This window comes from Schistocerca serialis, chromosome 5 (genome assembly GCF_023864345.2).
Source record: "Schistocerca serialis cubense isolate TAMUIC-IGC-003099 chromosome 5, iqSchSeri2.2, whole genome shotgun sequence".
Taxonomy (NCBI): Eukaryota; Metazoa; Arthropoda; class Insecta; order Orthoptera; family Acrididae; genus Schistocerca; species Schistocerca serialis.
The window spans coordinates 397172101-397192232 of NC_064642.1; the positions used below are offsets into that span (position 1 = coordinate 397172101).

Here is a 20132-nt window from a genome sequence, read left to right on the forward strand (position 1 = left end):
CTTACAACACAGACAGAGTTGCGTTACAACATTTAAATGAAATCGTATCATTACTGATAGTGAAAAACTAAATAGGAGACATTAAGAAAGATGGTGGTGAATTTGAAAAGTTTCATAAACAAAACTGTCATAAATATCATGATGTTGCTGTCCTAATTCAATACAATTCATGGTTCAAACTCACAGATAATTTTGTTTCTTTGATTATTAATATTTACACCCTATTTATTGCTGTTTGCTGTTCAACAGCACTACAGTCTCACTAACACAATTGTTTTCTGAACTCTGTGTTCTACAAAGTTTAAAGACAAAATGTTGCCAACTAGAATTCTTCGGGAGAAACCAAATTCTCCTAGAGAAATCAAAATATTCTGGAATCAGATATCTTTTAATTTTCATCCTACACAACTAAATGAAAGCAGAATGAAAACAATGAAACAGTATCTTTAATGTGGGGAGTAATCATTACAGATATATCACATGGATTGATATTCTTATTGTTGCACAAATGATCTACCATCATATATCCCAGAGGCAGAAATAGTTCTCTTTACTGGCACTGTAAGTATTATTGTCTATAATACTAAGCAAATATCCTGGGGCACAGAATCTGGACCCACTTGCAGGCTGCCTATCTAATGGCTTCCAAGGGAAACAAAAATTTGATTTAATATATATCAGGGAAGAGGGAAGGAGAGTGAAAGACGAAAGGATGTGGGTTTTATGGGAGAGGGTAAGGAGTCATTCCAATCCCAGGAGCTGAAAGACTTACCTTAGGGGGAAAAAAGGATGGGTATACATACATATGTGTGGATGGATATGTGTGTGTGTGCGAGTGTGTACCCGTCCTTTTTTCCCCCTAAGGTAAGTCTTTCCGCTCCTGGGATTGGAATGACTCCTTACCCTCTCCCTTAAAACCCACATCCTTTCGTCTTTCCCTCTCCTTCCCTCTTTCCTGATGAGGCAACAGTTTGTTGCGAAAGCTTGAATTTTGTGTGTATGTTTGTGTTTGTTTGTGTGTCTGTCGACCTGCCAGCACTTTCATTTGGTAAGTCACATCATCTTTGTTTTTTTTATATATATATATATATATATATATATATATATATATATATATATATATATATATATATATATATATGAAACTTTTACACAAAATGATGAAAGAAAAGAGATTATTGGTTTCTATATTTTCAAATGATCCTACAGTAAAACCGCTGCATCACACATGATATTTTAATTTTTTTCTTTCTTTATTAATAACTATACTTGCAACACATTTTGCACATAGCATCCACATATAGCACTGTATGTACCTGCAAAATTATATCATCATACAACACACAGTTTGAATATACTCATACAGTGTTCAGTAATGAAAGCACTTTGTCACTTCCAGTTAACTTTGAACATAATTCCAAACCTTTTCTAAACTCTCTTTTGCTCACATGCTTAACATAAAACATGTTATACACCTTCTAAAGTTTATATGTTTGATAATTTTTAAATTACTTGTGGTGCCCATTGTAGAACACCTTGCAGATAGTTCTTGAAACAATTAAGCATATTGACAACAATCTCACAGTTCATTTACTCCCTTATGAAATTTGTCAGCAATAGTTAATTGAAATTAAAAACACACCAATAACATCCATAAATTTGAGCCTAGAAGAAGTTTATAGAATACATCACTCAGTTTTAGGGTGGCAGAGAGGAATTAAGTATTCAAGCGCAAAAATCTTTAATTGGTTCCCCAATGATGGGGAAGATCTGAAAGATAATCATGTCAGCAATTTTTTCATTGAGAAAGTGTGTGATAACTGCAAACTAACTCACACTTTCCACATCATAGCATTACATTGCAATAATGATCCATGGAACAAGCGAATAACTCATTCTAAAACTTCATTCAGTTGCACACCCACTTCAGTATGTGTCAGTATTTTCTGAAATGTTGCTATGAGATTTTAGGGCACTTGATGACATTGTCATAACTGTCTTTCTGATGACATTTAAAAACTTCTAATAAAAGAAAACAAATGAATTAAAACATCCACTGCAAAGTAAAATCTAAAACATTGTTGTGACTCGCCGATCATTCAAAGCGCCGCCGCGCAATTACGCGCGTCCTCTACATGCGGCGCTGTCTGCCAGAAATGCAGCAGCTGTGCCATCTAAGCGACCAGCCGAGCAGCGGCCGCCAGACTGGGGCTCAGTGCTCATTCGAATGCTAACATGTACACATGTCTTGCTTGTCAACTTACTCTGTGACTTACATGTGTTGTGTCGTTCTGAAATATATGTGTTAAACTTGACGTTATAACAAACATTATAGACATTAGAATAAGCATTATAAACAATACACTAACATGGAATATGAAACAAATAAAAATATTTATATTATCCTACCTCTAATGACAAATTAGTTCTGAAAGCTACTAAACTCACTCAGAGGTATTATGTTCCCTAACAAAAACAGTGAACAGCAAGTGTAATATAATTGAGTGTTCTTAAATTTGTCTATGGCTCTGGACTCTGTGGGATAATGCTGCAGAGCGCCCTCAGTGTCCATGATTGCACACCACCAAACTGTACCAAGCAGCAGCTGCATCTGTAGACAATTGCATCTGCAACATGCAGCTGTGCTGATGCCACCAACGAAAGCTCACCATATTACAACTGGGCCAGGCATGTGGTCCACAAATAGGGCAGTCTTTACTGACCAAGGATGCAGTCATTGAAGTATGCTCATTGTGGTGGCTCAGAATTGCACTCTGAGGATGACTGTAGCTGCACTACTGGTTTGCCATTTGCATAGAGCTACCTACAAGCACCAGTTGCTTGGAACTCATGTTTCTTGATGCTTGTATGTCTTAAAGTAAGTGTACTGGGGTGTGATATGTAGACAGCATCAAAGATGCCACAACCCAGGCATCGTTCTTAAGGAATAGGACAACAAAAAGTCTACACAACAACGACCATGCTGGATCAGTGATCTCACATGGTCTTTACCACCACCACCAGCAGCAGCAGCAGCTGCAGCAGCAGCAGCAAAAACAAAATAAAAATAAAAAAGATGGCACTTTTAAATTTCAGTTAACAAGTAATTGTGCCCCTAAATCAAATGTCTTGCAAATCAATGTAGAAACACTTTGCAAAGGTGAATGTGAGTATCTAAGAAGATTGATAACTGATAATAGCACTAATATTTTAGCACTTCAAGAAACATAACTGCCTCCAGAAACTGTTATACAACTATTAATATTACAGGATAAAAACTGATAACACCCATACCATCTGCCAACTACGAATCAAGAATCAAGAATTTTATTAACCATGGATCATTTTGCAATGATATTGGCTTCATCATACAGGATGTACCAGTACATACAGAATAATAAAATAAACAAGTGTCAGTACATTACAGAATACATTTCAAGCATGGCAGTGTACCAAATTACACTAGGATAGCTTCTAAAAGTTAATGCAGTAAGCTATACTATAATCTAATATAATACACTATTGTATTGTTTATTGTATACACTATGTAATTACACATGATTAACCACAGCACACAATAATGTGTTTAACTACAGACAACTTTTAAATGCCAATATCCTCGCAGGCACCTCAAAGAATTCTTTAATGTCATAGAATGGATGATCTGACAGCCAGCTGAACCAATTAATTATTTTTTTTTTTAAATATTATATCCATAGACTGAACATGAATTGGCAGTTTATTGAACATTTTGAGTGGGTTAACTTTGTGGGAGTTTCCTGTTCTTGCTAATCTGTGGCGCGGTATGTCTAAATTACCCTTAGGCCTGGTGTTGTGTTCATGGTAATAAATTCTGAAATATTATTTTTAATATAGAGTACAGACACACAGACGTATAAGTTTATAATTGTGAATATTCTGAGTCTGGAAAAAAGAGGATGACAGTGCTGTTAAGGTTTGGTCAATGATTTCCAAGATGGCCCCTGTTGTGTTTTCCCTTTTGTGAAAACCAAACTGATTGCTACATAGGATATTGTGTTCTTTAAAAGAAGCTGCTTATTTGTATGTGTATCAGTGCCTCAAACATCTTTGAGAATATTGGAACAATGGAGACTGGTCTGTAGCTTTGGGGAAGATGTTTGCCCCTTTTTTAAAAACTGGGACAACTTTTGATACCTTAATTGCATCTAGAAAAACTCCAAATTCTACGCATTATTAAAAAATAAAAGCTAATGGTTTGTCAATTGAGTGTATTGTCTTTTTAATTATGTTATTTGATAACCAATAACAGTTCATACTTTTAGAACCTGACAATTTGGATACAGAAAAACATCAGCAGGTGTGACAGCCCTCCATTGAAATACCAGGTTAACAGGCAGTGGTGTTCCAACAAGATTCATTGCAGATGAATTTGTTGCTTTGATACTGTTACTTATTTCTTTAACTGAGTTTAAAAAGTATTGATTTAATTCCTTGGGTGCAAGCAGAGTTGTTTCTGTACATTTTGGTGTATTCTCTTGTTTTATTATCTGCCATGCTGCCTTGCATTTATTGGGAGCCCTTTCTATATAGTTCTCCACTGCTTGCTTTTTTGCCAGAAGTAGTTAAGCTTTATAGTATTTTTTGCAATTCAGATATGACCTATGAATGTTCACGCTCTGTACTGCGCCTTGATTAGTGGCTTGCTTATGCATCTGGTACAGCATATGCATGTTTCCTTATTTCTGCTAGCTCTTCTGTAAACCAGTTCAGACTTTTCATTTCAATTGGTTTATCCTTTTTTTTTTTTTTTTTTTTTTTTTTTTACTGGTGAATAAGAATACGACAAATCTGTGTTCTTTTCAAAGAAGTTATCAAAGGTAATTTTAGCTTCCCTTTTTCCAGATTGTCTACGCAGGCATTCTTACGTGTGGCACTGTTATTTGTACAATAGAGGCCTAATGATCTTAGCATATTTAAAAATGTCCTACCAACTGGCCTCTGTGTGTTTACTATTTCTATGTCGAAATCACCACATATAGCAATTCTTATTTTACTCTTCAATATCTTTTTAACTATTAATTCACATTTTTCAATAAACAAATTTACATCACCATCTGACGACCCACATAGACTAACAACCACTATATGTTCATTCATTAGTTTTACACTACTAAACTCCCCATCTAGTTGTGAGGAGTACATAGATACATCAATTCTGGAAAACTTTATTCTTTCTTTGACAAAAATTCCAGCACCACCATTCTTTCTCTATTTTCTACATATCATGTCTTCCACAACTACCCTTGGGGAACAAACATATTTACTTGTTCTTGGGTTAACCAGTGCTCAGATACACATATAACATCTACATGCTCAGTGTTACATAAATGTTCTAATTCTAATATCTTATTTCTAATAAAATGGGTGGTAACTTGTAGAAAAGTAAGTAGTTTGTCTCTGTCTTTATTTCTCTGAGTGCAATTGACTCTATACTTGAAGTTGTAGGTTCAGTTACTGCCTTTAATATTGATGCACTGTGATCATCTGTGTTATGATAGTCACATACCTGTTCATCCACTTGATGACTCACTTTGTTAACTGCTTTGTTCTGTGAAACCACTGCTGATCCAACCAAAAATCCTGGTCCCTTGGTTGTGGTTTCTTTCTTCAGGTTGACTTCCATATTCCACCTGTTGGTATTACCATTCCTTGAGCTTGAGTTGCTATTCTTCTTTTTGCAAGTAGTTCTCTCTTCTTATGTGGTGTCTTCTTTCCTGCCACATCATTTGCTGCTTCTTCTAACTTTTGCACTGATCTCTTGGGTATATTTATTTCTTGAGTAATTGTCCTCTCCACACATACAGAATTCACTTTTAAGGATTCTGCTGTTATTTGTGCTGGAGTTGTGTCAGTAACAATTCTCATTGATTCCTTATCTGAGACTGCATTATCCTTCCATTTTAGTTATATTGCTGTTTTGTACACTTCCCTGTTTGTTTCCACTGATTCATAAATCCTTGTGGCAATTAGATCTTTACCAGTTGCATTTAGGTGCTGTTCATGTGCTGTATACATCTCCTTGTTACTAGGAGTATTAACAAAACAAGTGTTATGGAAGCCTTTCATTATTTTTTTTTAGTTTTCTGTTTGAGGATTGAATTTCTTGATTTACACAAGACCATTCAGGCAGGTACACTCCACATATACCATACAGCATCTTTCCCCACCTCGACCTGCCATCCCTCCCTCTCTCCATCACACACCTCTTCAGTACCTACACTACTCACCACAGCTGAGACAGCTACTCACTGCAGTGTGGCCACAGTGTCTGGAGATGACGGTGGCCATGTGTGTGTTAGTAGTGTGCTTATGAAACACTGTGTGTGTGTGTGTGTGTGTGTGTGTGTGTGTGTTTCAACTGATGAAGGACTTCATCGGATAGCTGAATAATATGCAAAGGTCTACTTTTAAATGTGCCTCTCTGCTGCTCAATGGCACCTCTTTATGTTAAGTGGCAAACTATCCAATTGATATTTTCAATGATATGTCTACATTCTGTTCATATAAATATATTCTCTGTTCACACATATGTAATCTGGAGACAAGATTAAAAATAAAATATGGTTACGCCTCATTTTTCCACCACTGAGGAGATGTATTGTAACAGGTCCTCACTTGCTATGAGTGCATATGGCCAAACTAAGCCAAGTTGCAGCAGTGCCAGACATACGCAGTTGCATCAGGTATATGCAACAATGTCAGTGCTGCCAAGGAAATCTTATGACATCACAACTGGAGCTAGCTCATGGCCCATAAATAGTGTAATCTTCTTGAGCAAGCAAACAATCTTTGGGCCCACTCACGGGGGTAGCTCCAGCATGAAGAACTAAGCACTTAGGATGATGGTAGCCTTGCCACCACCTTGTCATTTGCCTAGGACTGCCTTTGAGAGCCAGCTATGTTTAACGCTGTCTCCTGATGGTTCTACCTCAATCAATAACATTATTGGTGGTGCCTGTCACACAATAGCGTGCACTATATCACTGTTCCATCGTTCCATTCAACAGGCAGCTGTAGTCCACTTTGAGGCTGCCTGTGCTGGAACTTATCCCAGCCCACCTGACCAAGGTCAGCTGGCTATTCAATTGATTCTACAGTTACCTGTGCCATTTATCTGAGTTCTCTGGTTCAAGCACAGATTTTCAAGTAACTTAAGATCCTTCTTATTGAAATGTACTCCCTTAATAACTTAACTAACATATTACATTGCATCCAGTTAATGGATTTCTCATGAAAGAGACACATGCATATATCCTATAGCCACAATAACTTTGCACCAACATCTGCATCATTAGCTCTGTTTTATGCCTGATACTTTTATAAAGTAAAATTGTAATTGCTCTGTATATGTGCACATGATGTGTTGAAACAATCCACCTAGAATTTTGTCTGAATTTTTGCTTGTGTGTAATGAGATTTTTTTGGTGACTAAACCTGCTTATGTAAATACAGGCTCAAATTCCACACATTTACACTCCTGGAAATGGAAAAAAGAACACATTGACACTGGTGTGCCAGACCCACCATACTTGCTCCAGACACTGCGAGAGGGCTGTACAAGCAATGATCACACGCACGGCACAGCGGACACACCAGGAACCGCGGTGTTGGCCGTCGAATGGCGCTAGCTGCGCAGCATTTGTGCACCGCCGCCGTCACTGTCAGCCAGTTTGCCGTGGCATACGGAGCTCCATCGCAGTCTTTAACACTGGTAGCATGCCGCGACAGCGTGGACGTGAACCGTATGTGCAGTTGACGGACTTTGAGCGAGGGCGTATAGTGGGCATGCGGGAGGCCGGGTGGACGTACCACCAAATTGCTCAACACGTGGGGCGTGAGGTCTCCACAGTACATCGATGTTGTCGCCAGTGGTCGGCGGAAGGTGCACGTGCCCGTCGACCTGGGACCGGACCGCAGCGACGCACGGATGCACGCCAAGACCGTAGGATCCTACCCAGTGCCGTAGGGGACCGCACCGCCACTTCCCAGCAAATTAGGGACACTGTTGCTCCTGGGGTATCGGCGAGGACCATTCGCAACCGTCTCCATGAAGCTGGGCTACGGTCCCGCACACCATTAGGCCGTCTTCCGCTCACGCCCCAACATCGTGCAGCCCGCCTCCAGTGGTGTCGCGACAGGCGTGAATGGAGGGACGAATGGAGACGTGTCGTCTTCAGCGATGAGAGTCGCTTCTGCCTTGGTGCCAATGATGGTCGTATGCATGTTTGGCGCCGTGCAGGTGAGCGCCACAATCAGGACTGCATACGACCGAGGCACACAGGGCCAACACCCGGCATCATGGTGTGGGGAGCGATCTCCTACACTGGCCGTACACCACTGGCGATCGTCGAGGGGACACTGAATAGTGCACGGTACATCCAAACCGTCATCGAACCCATCGTTCTACCATTCCTAGACCGGCAAGGGAACTTGCTGTTCCAACAGGACAATGCACGTCCGCATGTATCCCGTGCCACCCAACGTGCTCTAGAAGGTGCAAGTCAACTACCCTGGCCAGCAAGATCTCCGGATCTGTCCCCCATTGAGCATGTTTGGGACTGGATGAAGCGTCGTCTCACGCGGTCTGCACGTCCAGCACGAACGCTGGTCCAACTGAGGCGCCAGGTGGAAATGGCATGGCAAGCCGTTCCACAGGACTACATCCAGCATCTCTACGATCGTCTCCATGGGAGAATAGCAGCCTGCATTGCTGCGAAAGGTGGATATACACTGTACTAGTGCCGACATTGTGCATGCTCTGTTGCCTGTGTCTATGTGCCTGTGGTTCTCTCAGTGTGATCATGTGATGTATCTGACCCCAGGAATGTGTGAATAAAGTTTCCCCTTCCTGGGACAATGAATTCACGGTGTTCTTATTTCAATTTCCAGGAGTGTATATTGTACAGAACTTCACTCATTCCATTCATTTGCATGATCAGCAGACTTCAGACAACAGCACTTACACTGTCGCACTGTTCCTTGTCTTCTGGAAGACAGGAAGAAATATTTGGATTTAACATCCCATTGCTTGCAAGGCCATTAGATATGCTGCAAAAGTTCAGAATTGAAAAGGACAAAGAAGAGTAGTGAAAAAGAGGGTCCACAAGTTGCTCCAAGTATGCCATATCCATCTTCAGAAAATCATTAATGATTAAATCCCATGGAGCTACCATACTGCTACATTTCACCTGTTGTTCCACATTGTCTCAGGCATTTTCTATGGGACTAAGATCGAGTGATTTAGTAAGACAATTGAAGGAAGGACGATTAGAGATTAACATCCCACTGAGAACAGTGTCATTAGATACGGAGAAAGAATTGGGTAAGGAAATCGACCCTTTTCAAAGAAACCATCCCAGCATTCCCCTGGAGCAACTTAGGATATCATGGAAAACCTAAATCTGGATGGCTACATGGGGATTTTTTAATCATCATCCTGCTGAATGTGAGTCCAGTGTGCTGACCAGTGTGCCACTCTTATTATAAAGATGTGGTTCATGTTCACAGAATCCTGAATGAGTGATTCAAGTCATGGTACAAAAAATCACAAAACCACCTTTGGCCTGAACTGCAATCTCCAGAAACTACAAATTAAGTGTATTATGGGCCGTTAGTACACTCAATGTCTTGCATAATTTGAAATGGGGCAAAATTGGGACCTGTTAAGCCACATCACTTACTGTCTAGTTTCTGTGCTGTTTGGTACACTGAAGATATGCTGTTTTACTTGTTCCTGTGGGACGAATGGTCTTTTGAGACTCCAAATGTTGACTGTGTAAAGTTTCTTTCACAATGTCCACTCGGAAAATGGTTGAGATGGACTTCCACTAACAGCAGCAAACCCTGTCTTGTTTCAAAGCAATCACTGACAGGCATAACACTCATCTATAGTCCCTTTATGATGACTGTAATTATGGAATGTCACATGGATGTGCGTGGTACACTCCTTTTTTTCTTAACTCCCTACACAATGTTGTCATGGGCATGTCATGTCCTGTCACGTATCCACATCAACCTACCTTGCAGCATGATTCCAAACAGTCATCAGGCATACACACACCACTTCAATGTCATGATTTAGGTCAACAGGGGAGAGCCATATGGCTACCTGGTACCAGTTCTACACAATCTACAGCACTCCAAAGTGATCATTGTCCTCTTTAATGAGGGTGACTATAACATTTTCTCTGCTGAGCTTATATCAGTGGGCAAGAATTGAACTCCAACCACTGGATCACCTATAGTTCGATTAGAATTACTTGATAACTGACACTTCACATGTTGTAGCTGGTTTCCTCCAATAAGAGCACTCTATGTGATGCCCAAACCATTTTAAAATGCCAAACTGCGACAACAATAGGTTAGTTCACTTCCAATCCTTGTTACACTTTCTTTCTTGATGAGCCTGTATCTGAATCATGGGTCTGGCACTTTTATTTCGTATATGATACCCATGCTAAAAACAAAACACACAATGATGCTAATGAAATACACACACTTCATACACAGCACTAACCAAACACTGCTGGAGAGGCTTACTCCCGCACAAGAAGCAATTCAGTGTCACATATCCAGGGATTGGCTGACAATAGATAAGCTTTGCACAACACTACATGAAGCAGAATTTTTGAAGGCTGAGATTTATCACTGTGACTGGGGTACTATAGTTATAAACATGACCACATAACCCTGAATTGCGGCATAGCACAATAATTAGCATATAAATTCCATATATAGAAAGTCATAGGTACAAATCTCATCAAATGTAGCAATTTTTTTATTTTTAAATCTAATCAAAAGAGTCTGACTGTTGTTTTTATTCAATTAATTGGTTTAAATGTAATTTTTTTTATTTCTAATGCTTTGCTGCATCATTTTTATCATCATGTCAACTTTTTTATCTGCTGTTATTTTTTCTCGTATCATTCTGTTTTCATATGGAATCTGGCTGTGTGGCCTAAGATCTGCAACCAAGAGGCCAACAAGGACTGCTCATCAGTTGGTAACAAAGCAGCTCATGTAGCCAATTTGATGATAGTTTCAGGTAACAAATGATAGCAAGAAATTACAGTTTGCTTTTACCACTGAAACTGAACTGTTTCTGTCTTATGTTTGCTCATAGACATTAGTTTTCATCACCATGATCAAAGCATTTTTTTGTCTTTCCATACACCTGTGTCAGGCAACCACTCATAAACAGCAATCGAAACAATAAAAAGGGAAATAGCCGGCTCAATAGATAGTGCCAAAGTTTGAGATGTAACATGTGTGATTACACCACCCATAAATCAGCAGTAGATACATGATTGCCTTTTCTCATTTTGAAAAGTAGTGATTTATATAACGACTGACATCATGCGTGGAGAGGCCATAGCGACAGTCCAGACCAGTCCTTGCCGCAAATGAAGGGAGAGAAATAAAATTAATGCCTTAATTTCGATCACAAATGATTTTATACTAAACTCAGACCAGTCACTTGATTAATTGCCCACAGTGCAAAACATGTCTTCTAATGACATGATTATTATGCATATTGTAATATTGGTAATTTTTGCCTCACAAACATTAGTATACACTCAATAGTGAACACCTGATGGCCTGAAGTTATCAAACAATTGTAATGTAAAAGAAATGAACCGTCGCATAGCAGCAACAGAATCTATTATTCTCTATCTTTGCTGCTCCTGCGCAGCAGCTGCAAATCTGTATGTACACATATCGATTAATGATATAAAAAGAATTCTGTTGTTTCAAGACAAATGAGGCCTTGAGTGCTTCATCTTTTTTACTGTATCTTTTCCATGAAAGGCAGACGCAGACTTGCTGCGTTCCGGAATCTGAATTTTATAATTTATGGAAAATATTCTGTAAATGTGCTAATTGTCTTCTCAATCAGAGAACATATACGTTTATGTACTTAATTATGAGCAGCCACCATCAAGAGGACATTAATCTCAAGTATTGCCTGTTAAGTGCAAAGCTTTTGTTAATATGCATCAGCTATTGTAACTAATATAAAAAGGTATGTAGTATTAAAAAACTTGTGTTTTATATCAAGTGTGCTTATTTAGACAAATTATTCTTAAGGTCTGCAGCTCGTGGTCTTGTGGTAGCGTTCTCGCTTCCCGCGCAGGGGGTCCCGGGTTTGATTCCCGGCGGGGTCAGGAATTTTTCCGGCCTCGTGGTGATTGGGTGTTGTGTCCTCTTCATCATCAACATTCATCCCCATTACGGTCAGAGGAAGGCAATGGCACACCACCTCCACTAGCCCCTTGCCTAGTACAGCGGTGTGGGTCTCCCGCATCGTCCCCTATGCTCCTCAGAGTATGGGACCTCATCATCATCATCATCATCATCATCATCCTTAAGTATCTCCATCTTCCTCCTTACTTGAATGTTAATCATTTTGTATCAGTTTATCTCCAGAACTCACAATCACGCTGATGGACCGAATGCAGCATTGAGGTAGGAGGAACATTATCATTTTCCTATCATTTATGAATCAATCTTTTTTTAATTGTGTAGTGTTGTTTTTATTTTAAAGTCAGTAAATCTTTTGGTCCCTTAGTGTCTATTCGGGTATGACTGCATCGTGGCCATGAAAACACGCAGAAATGATAATGTTGCTTCCTACCAATCTCAAATAAATTTATCTGCTGCTCTATGCCCAAAGAATGTCAGGTATTTAAAAAAAAATATTTATCAGGTGAAATAATGATTACAGTGATTTGTTATAATAAGACAATACAATCACACTCTGATTCTGTTGCCAAGTTACACAAATCATTGTTTTCACGAATGTGTTTAAAAAAATTTGAGTGCTTGTTCTAATAGCTGTTTCATTTTTTCATGTGAATACAATTCATCCGAGAAGGAGAAGTGGGAAAAACCATTTAATCAATCCAGAAGAACAAACACAGGAAATACCAAAAAATGCGAGTATCCAGCCGTACAGCTATCAAGACTGCAAAAAGTAAGTGAAATTCCCATAGGCAATAGCCAAGCTTTCATAGTGACATAGCATCTTTCAAGTTGATCAAAACTTAACCTTGTCTTTTCCCGCCTTGAAACTGCTTTATTTCATTTTTTGCATAGTCAAGTCTTCAGTAGTTAAATTCAGTGAAAGTGAACTATTGTTGCCAGTGCAGTGCAAAAATTTGACAATATGGCAGATAGTTACGGTCATAAGTGGTAAAATGTGTGTCATTTCATTTGTTTGTAATAAATAGGAACCATCTTGCCTTCTTGACGCATGTAAATGTCAATTGTTACCCGCAGTTAAAATTTCATCTCAGGTCCCAGCAAGCCGTGGCACTACGTCACAGATAAATGACTGATGGCAGTGACAAACAATATCTGTAGCATCTTGACATTTGACAAATAATTTGCACACACGGCTGATGGTAAACAGCAGACACAGACAAAAGCAGATAATGGTGGTGATTCGAATAGATCTCCCTATCCATTACTATCATGCATCATGGGTACACATGTGGAGGCAGAAGCAGCTGCAACTGAAGTTTTAGAAGCCGGTCCTAGTGTGAAAACCATTCCCATTTTTGAAAAAAAAAAAAAAAAAAAAAAAAAAAAAATGACCTGGCTGCAATGAACAAATCAATAATGGAAAGCAAGTTAAAAAATCAAAGACAACGGGAAACACAAAGAAGGGAATGTGTAAAGCAGTAAAAAATGGATAAAAAGGCCTGTGAAGAAAATGAGAAGGCCAAAAGATGGCGTAATGAAGACCAGGTCCTTGCAAATCTTAATGAAAAGAGAGAATCAGTAAAAACAGACTTACAAACTGACCTTGATAACAATGTAGAATCTATCAAAACCAACATAATTTCAGTCAAGTCAGGTATAAATTCTGCAAAAAGACATAAATTCAGTAAAAACAGACCTGCAAACAGAAATAAATGACCTAAATACAAGTTAAACTTGGTAAAAACTGAACTAAAAGCAGACATAAACAGTTGATTTAAATACCCAGTTGGGTAATTCACAAAACCAAATCAGTAGTCAGATCAAGGCCATGAGGTTAGAAATTGACACACGAGTGGAGTCGAAAATAGACAACATATCCAAATGGTTAGACGCCAAAATCGAAGCAGCCAAGGGAGAGACAAATTGAAAAGTGATGAAATACCATCAACAGGCTGTGACATTAAAAGAAGATTATAGTGTAATCTCTGATGAGGTGAAGGGAGTTAAAACCGCAGTAGACACAATCAAGAATGTTGTTGATGATCTCTCACAACAGATTGAGATTCTCAATAAAGAGGATCAAGTAAAGAATACTGTCAAGGCATGTGCCGAAGCATTGTCTGACAACTACCAGGAGTGGATTAAAAACAAAGACGGACTCATAGAAAAGAAGGTCAAGAATGAACTCAGGGAAATTGTCAAAATTGTAACCTCTGAAATACTGGCAGCCCCTGGAAAAACAGGAGACATGGTCATGTCAGAATTAGGTCAGATAATTTGAATGTTAGCTCAGGATTTACCTGAATGGCATCAACAGATAGTTGATGAAGTTCGTACGCTCAAATGTCAAGTTGAAAATTCTCCACATCACACGTCAGGAAAGTGGAATAATTTACCCCCACATGATGAACAATAGCAGACACATTACCGTTCTCCACTTGATAATGCTCAAACCCACAGTTCTATAGAGACACAATTCAGAGTACCAGCCCACTAACTTTTGTCAGTTTGATGAAGGAGGAAAGCGTGATCAAGCATCATGTTTTTCTGACTTTTCACCCACAGAAAAGAGAAATTCATCCTACAGTATTCCTCTGAAATTTTTCAGGAATTTTTCTGAATAGCTGGAGTGACCGCCAGCAAATTCAATTCATTACTGGATTTATCGTAGGAGACGCTGCTTTATGGAGAACCGAAATAGTCAACTCCTGTTAAAGTTATAAGGAGTTCGAACAGATGTTTCTAGCTAAATTCTGGAGTTCTGGTATGCAGCAGCACCTGAGGAAGAGGTTTACAATGCCGAAGTGTTTAACAGCCAGCAAGGTAACCTGAGGAGATATTTTGAGAAAATTAAGTTCTGGGATTCGCCGACCACCGCCAAAGACATTATTATGATCCTAAAAACAAGACTACCGATTCCAGTCAGAGAAAAGTTAGTAAACATCTCTGAGGAAGATAATGACACCTTCCTATCAGTGTTAGACTCCTTAGATCTGATTTACGAGGACACTAGAGTTAATGATGGCAACACCCACATCAGTGCAGGCAGCCAGCACAATACAGAATATGCAGCAACAACGGTAGCTGATTGAAAGCACGCCACAGCAACAGCCAGTACCAACCCCACAATGGTTTCAAAAATAAACACAGCACATACTCCAAAAATACAAAACTAAGTACAATAACAGGAGAAGACACAATTCAATATATAATTCATCACCACAGCAGTACAGAAACACACATTATAACACACAGTCCCAACAATATGGAAACATGCAACCGACCAATGGCAGTTATCAAAACAGTCAGTCTTACAATTCGAAATCACTTGTAGAAAGGGAATAAATGGCATAATCAAGGTGGAAACCAACATACATCTTTCAATAACGGTTACACTCCACACAAGCCACAGCAAAACAATTTTCAGTCACAGAATGTACACTTCATGCAACAAGCGAAGGGACCTTCAGGAAGTCTGAAGCATAAACGCCAGCATAATACACAAATTTATTATGTGCAAGCGAATACACCAGAAGAGCAAGACCCATTTCCACCCGAATTTGTGCCACAAAACCAACACCAGCTTGAGACGGAAGAAACTTTGAGAAACATGAACCAGTAGGAAAGTAAACGCCGAGTGGAAAATTAAATGCAGCACCTTTGAGCCTCCTAGAGGATGCTGCAGGTTTGAATGGGGGCACCGTGTCCATTAGTCCACACAAAATTAATGCAATCAGGTATGACAAAGAGAGAATCTTACGGGATGATCTAGTAGCAGACACTGAGACGAAAGACAATGATGACGCTTGGGATGAACAAGTTCAAGCTTCCATAAGAATATCAATTGCCAACATACCGGTAACAGCCATCGTAGATACAGGATGTCTTATCTTTAATTAAGCAAATATCTTCTGTATGCAAAGTTTTATCACTTCCAATTGAAGGTTGCACCGTTTCAGGAGCAATTGGTCCACTAACACAATGCGTAAATCTTCAAATTCAGCTTCAAATCGAGATAGAGTCTATTTCAGTAACATGCATTTTTCTCATTGTTAAAAACCTATCAATGCCATGCCTCCTGGGCATGGAATACTTGAGACAGATGAAAGCTAAAATTGATATTGAGTGTGGAACCTGTACTCTAGTAGTAAGTCAGCAACAGGTGACAGTAAATTTGTCAAGAAGTAAAGAGAAGGCAAAGTTTAGCATGCATCAAATACAGTATGACAATGGACTAAAAGACAATGGTACAGTCAGACAAGAGACATGACAGAGTTTGAAAGTGTTAATGATGATGACTATAAAGACCTAATTCCCTATCAGAATGAATTAAACGTCAAAGATAGTGAATCCACTGAACTGTCCAAACAACAGAAGAATGAACTTTACAATTTATTAATAGAACATCAGCTGGCTGCACTGCTCTTTAAATGGTCAACACACTCAACCCAACAAGCAGCCTTCCTAGATGTTGACATCCACTTCAAAGATGGCTACACCAGTACCTCCGTCCATATCAAACCTACTACTCACCATCAATACCTCCACTTCGACAGCTGCCACCTGTTCCATACCAAGAAGTCCCTTCAGTACAGCCTAGCCACCCATGGACATCGCATCTGCAGTGATGAGCAGTCTCTCTCGAAATATACCGAGGGCCTCACTGAAGCCTTCACTGACCACAATTATCCTCCCAACCTCGTACAAAAACAAATCTCCTGTGCCTTATGTTTCCAGTCTCCCACCACTTCCCAAAGTCCCGCTGTCCGGCCACAGAGAAGCATTTCCCTCGTAACTAAGTACCGCCCATTACTGGAGCAACTGAATTACTTTTTCTGCCAGGGTTTCGATTACCTCTCATTGTGCCCTGAAATGAGAAATGTCCTGCCCACTAACCTTCCCACCTCTCCCATAATAGTATTCCACTGTCCACCAAACCAACACAATATACTCATCCATCCTTACACAACCCTTGCTCCTTGGCTCATGGTTCATACCCCTGTAATAGACCTAGATGCAAGACCTGTCCCATACATCCTCCCACTACCACCTATTCCAGTCTGTTCACTAACACCATCTATCCCAGCAAAGGCAGGGCTACCTGTAAAACCAGTCATGTGGTCTACAGGCTAGGCTGCAACCCCTGTGCAATGTAGGCATGACAACGAACAAGCTGTCTGTCCACATGAATGGCCACTGACAAACTGTGGCCAAGAAACAAGTGGACCACCCTGTTGCTGAACACGTTGCCAAACATAATATCCTTCATTTCAATGACTGCTTCACAGCCTGTGCCTATGGATCCTTCCCACCAACACTAGCTTATTTGAAGTGTGCAGGAGGGAACTTTCCCTGCAGTACATCCTACTTTCCTGTAACTGCCGTCTGCTTCACGTCTGCTGTGCAGCGAGCTACCTTAATTTAAGTATTAACTGTATTTTTCTTACTTGTCACTTCTTCTTCCGTGTGCATTTGCTTTTAGGAAGCTTTAATTGTCGAGTGCTATTAATAGTTCCATAGATTTCGTGTTTGTTTTGAATACAGTCAGAGAGAGTCCCTTTAGTCAAGTGTTAGTCAGTAGTGCTAGTGTTTGTTTGCAATACAGTCCAGAGACAGGTAGTGCTATTTTCATTGTTTTCTACAAGAAGTGCCTAGCAACCACAGTTCAGTGAATAAACAGCTGCCTTTAGTGAATTAGCAGTCTAGTTAAAGGCTGATTAACTCTCTTCAGTAAATTGATTCCTTAGGATGGATAGGATGTGTGACTGCTGTGTACGGACGCAGGAGGAGCTGGCCACTGTTCGCGAACAGCTGAGCGTGTTGATGGCCGCAGTCAGCCGTCTTCAGGCTGCTGCCTCGGAGTGTAGCGGCAGTGGGGAGTCTGGTGCGTCGCAAGGTACACCCCAGGTGTTACATGCTTCACCCACTGTCCCTGCTGTCGAGACATCTTCGCGTGTACTGGGCGTGGTTGGGCCACCCTCTCCCCAAGGGGAGTGGCGGGTTCAGCGGCGTTCGCGGCGCACGAGGCGGAGGATCAATGTGGATGCTGGCCGTGTGGCATCGCCCGCTCTGCCTGTGAGTGAACATGTGGCTGCTCCTTCAGCAAGGTCCGAGCAGGCACACGGGGGGAGGGGTTTATTAGTTATTGGGAGCTCCAACGTTAGGCGGGTGATGGAACCCCTTAGGGAAATAGCGGGAAGGTCGGGGAAGAAGGCCACTGTTCACTCTGTCTGCTTGCCGGGGGGTCTCATCCGAGATGTGGAGGAGGCCCTACCGGCGGCGATAGAGAGCACTGGGTGCACCTGACTGCAAATTGTTGCTCATGTCGCCACCAATGACTCCTCCCATCTGGGTTCAGAGGTCATCCTCAGTTCGTACAGGCGGTTGGCGGAATTGGTGAAGGCGGAAAGCCTCGCTCGCGGGGTGAAATCAGAGCTAACTATTTGTAGTATCGTTCCCAGAACCGATCGCGGTCCTCTGGTTTGGAGCCGAGTGGAAGGCTTAAACCAAAGGCTCAGACGATTCTGCGGAGATCTGGGGTGCAAATTTCCCGACCTCCGCTATCGGGTGGAGAAATGTAGGGTCCCCCTGAATAGGTCAGGCGTGCACTACACGCCGGAAGCGGCTACAAGGGTAGCGGAGTACGTGTGGAGTGCACATGGGGGTTTTTTAGGTTAGAGAATCCCCTCCCTAGGCCCGACAAGACGCCTCCTGAGACGCAGCAAGGTAGGAGTAGGCAAAATGCAACAGGGAATAACAATATTAATGTGCTAATAGTAAACTGCAGGAGCGTCTACAGAAAGGTCCCAGAACTGCTCTCATTAATAAACGGTCACAACGCTCATATAGTACTAGCGACAGAAAGTTGGCTGAAACCAGACGTAAATAGTAATGAAATCCTAAACTCAGATTGGAATGTATACAGCAGAGACAGGCTGGACAGTGAAGGGGGAGGCGTGTTTATAGCGATAAGAAGTGCAATAGTATCGAAGGAAATTGACGGAGATCCGAAATGTGAAATGATTTGGGTGAAGGTCACGGTTAAAGCAGGCTCAGACATGGTAATTGGATGTCTCTATAGGCCCCCTGGCTCAGCAGCTGTTGTGGCTGAGCACCTGAAGGATAATTTGGAAAATATTTCGAGTAGATTTCCCCACCATGTTATAGTTCTGGGTGGAGATTTTAATTTGCCGGATATAGACTGGGAGACTCAGACGTTCATAACGGGTGGCAGGGACAAAGAATCCAGTGAAATTTTTTTAAGTGCTTTATCTGAAAACTACCTTGAGCAGTTAAACAGAGAACCGACTCATGGCGATAACATATTAGACCTTCTGGTGACAAACAGACCCGAACTATTTGAAAAAGTTAACGCAGAACAGGGAATCAGCGATCATAAAGTGGTTACGGCATCGATGATTTCAGCTGTAAATAGGAATATTAAAAAGGGTAGGAAGATTTTTCTGTTTAGAAAAAGTGACAAAAAGCAGATTTCAGAGTACCTGTTGGCTCAACACAAAAGTTTTGTCTCAAGTACAGATAGTGTTGAGGATCAGTGGACAAAGTTCAAAACCGTCGTACATAATGCGTTAGATGAGTGTGTGCCAAGCAAGATCGTAAGAGATGGAAAAGAGCCACCGTGGTACAACAACCGAGTTAGAAAACTGCTGCGGAAGCAAAGGGAACTTCACAGCAAACATAAACATAGCCAAAGCCTTGCAGACGAACAAAAATTACGCGAAGTGAAATGTAGTGTGAGTAGGGCTATGCGAGAGGCGTTCAATGAATTCGAAAGTAAAGTTCTATGTACTGACGTGGCAGAAAATCCTAAGAAATTTTGGTCTTATGTCAAAGCGGTAGGTGGATCAAAACAAAATGTCCAGACA

General features: G+C 40.7%; 1 protein-coding gene across 4 annotated transcripts in view; it reads right to left on the reverse strand.

The window, feature by feature from the left end:
* Positions 1-20132, reverse strand: part of LOC126482336 (TGF-beta receptor type-1) — a 190189-nt gene that overhangs the window by 29958 nt on the left and 140099 nt on the right. The window lies entirely within an intron of this gene.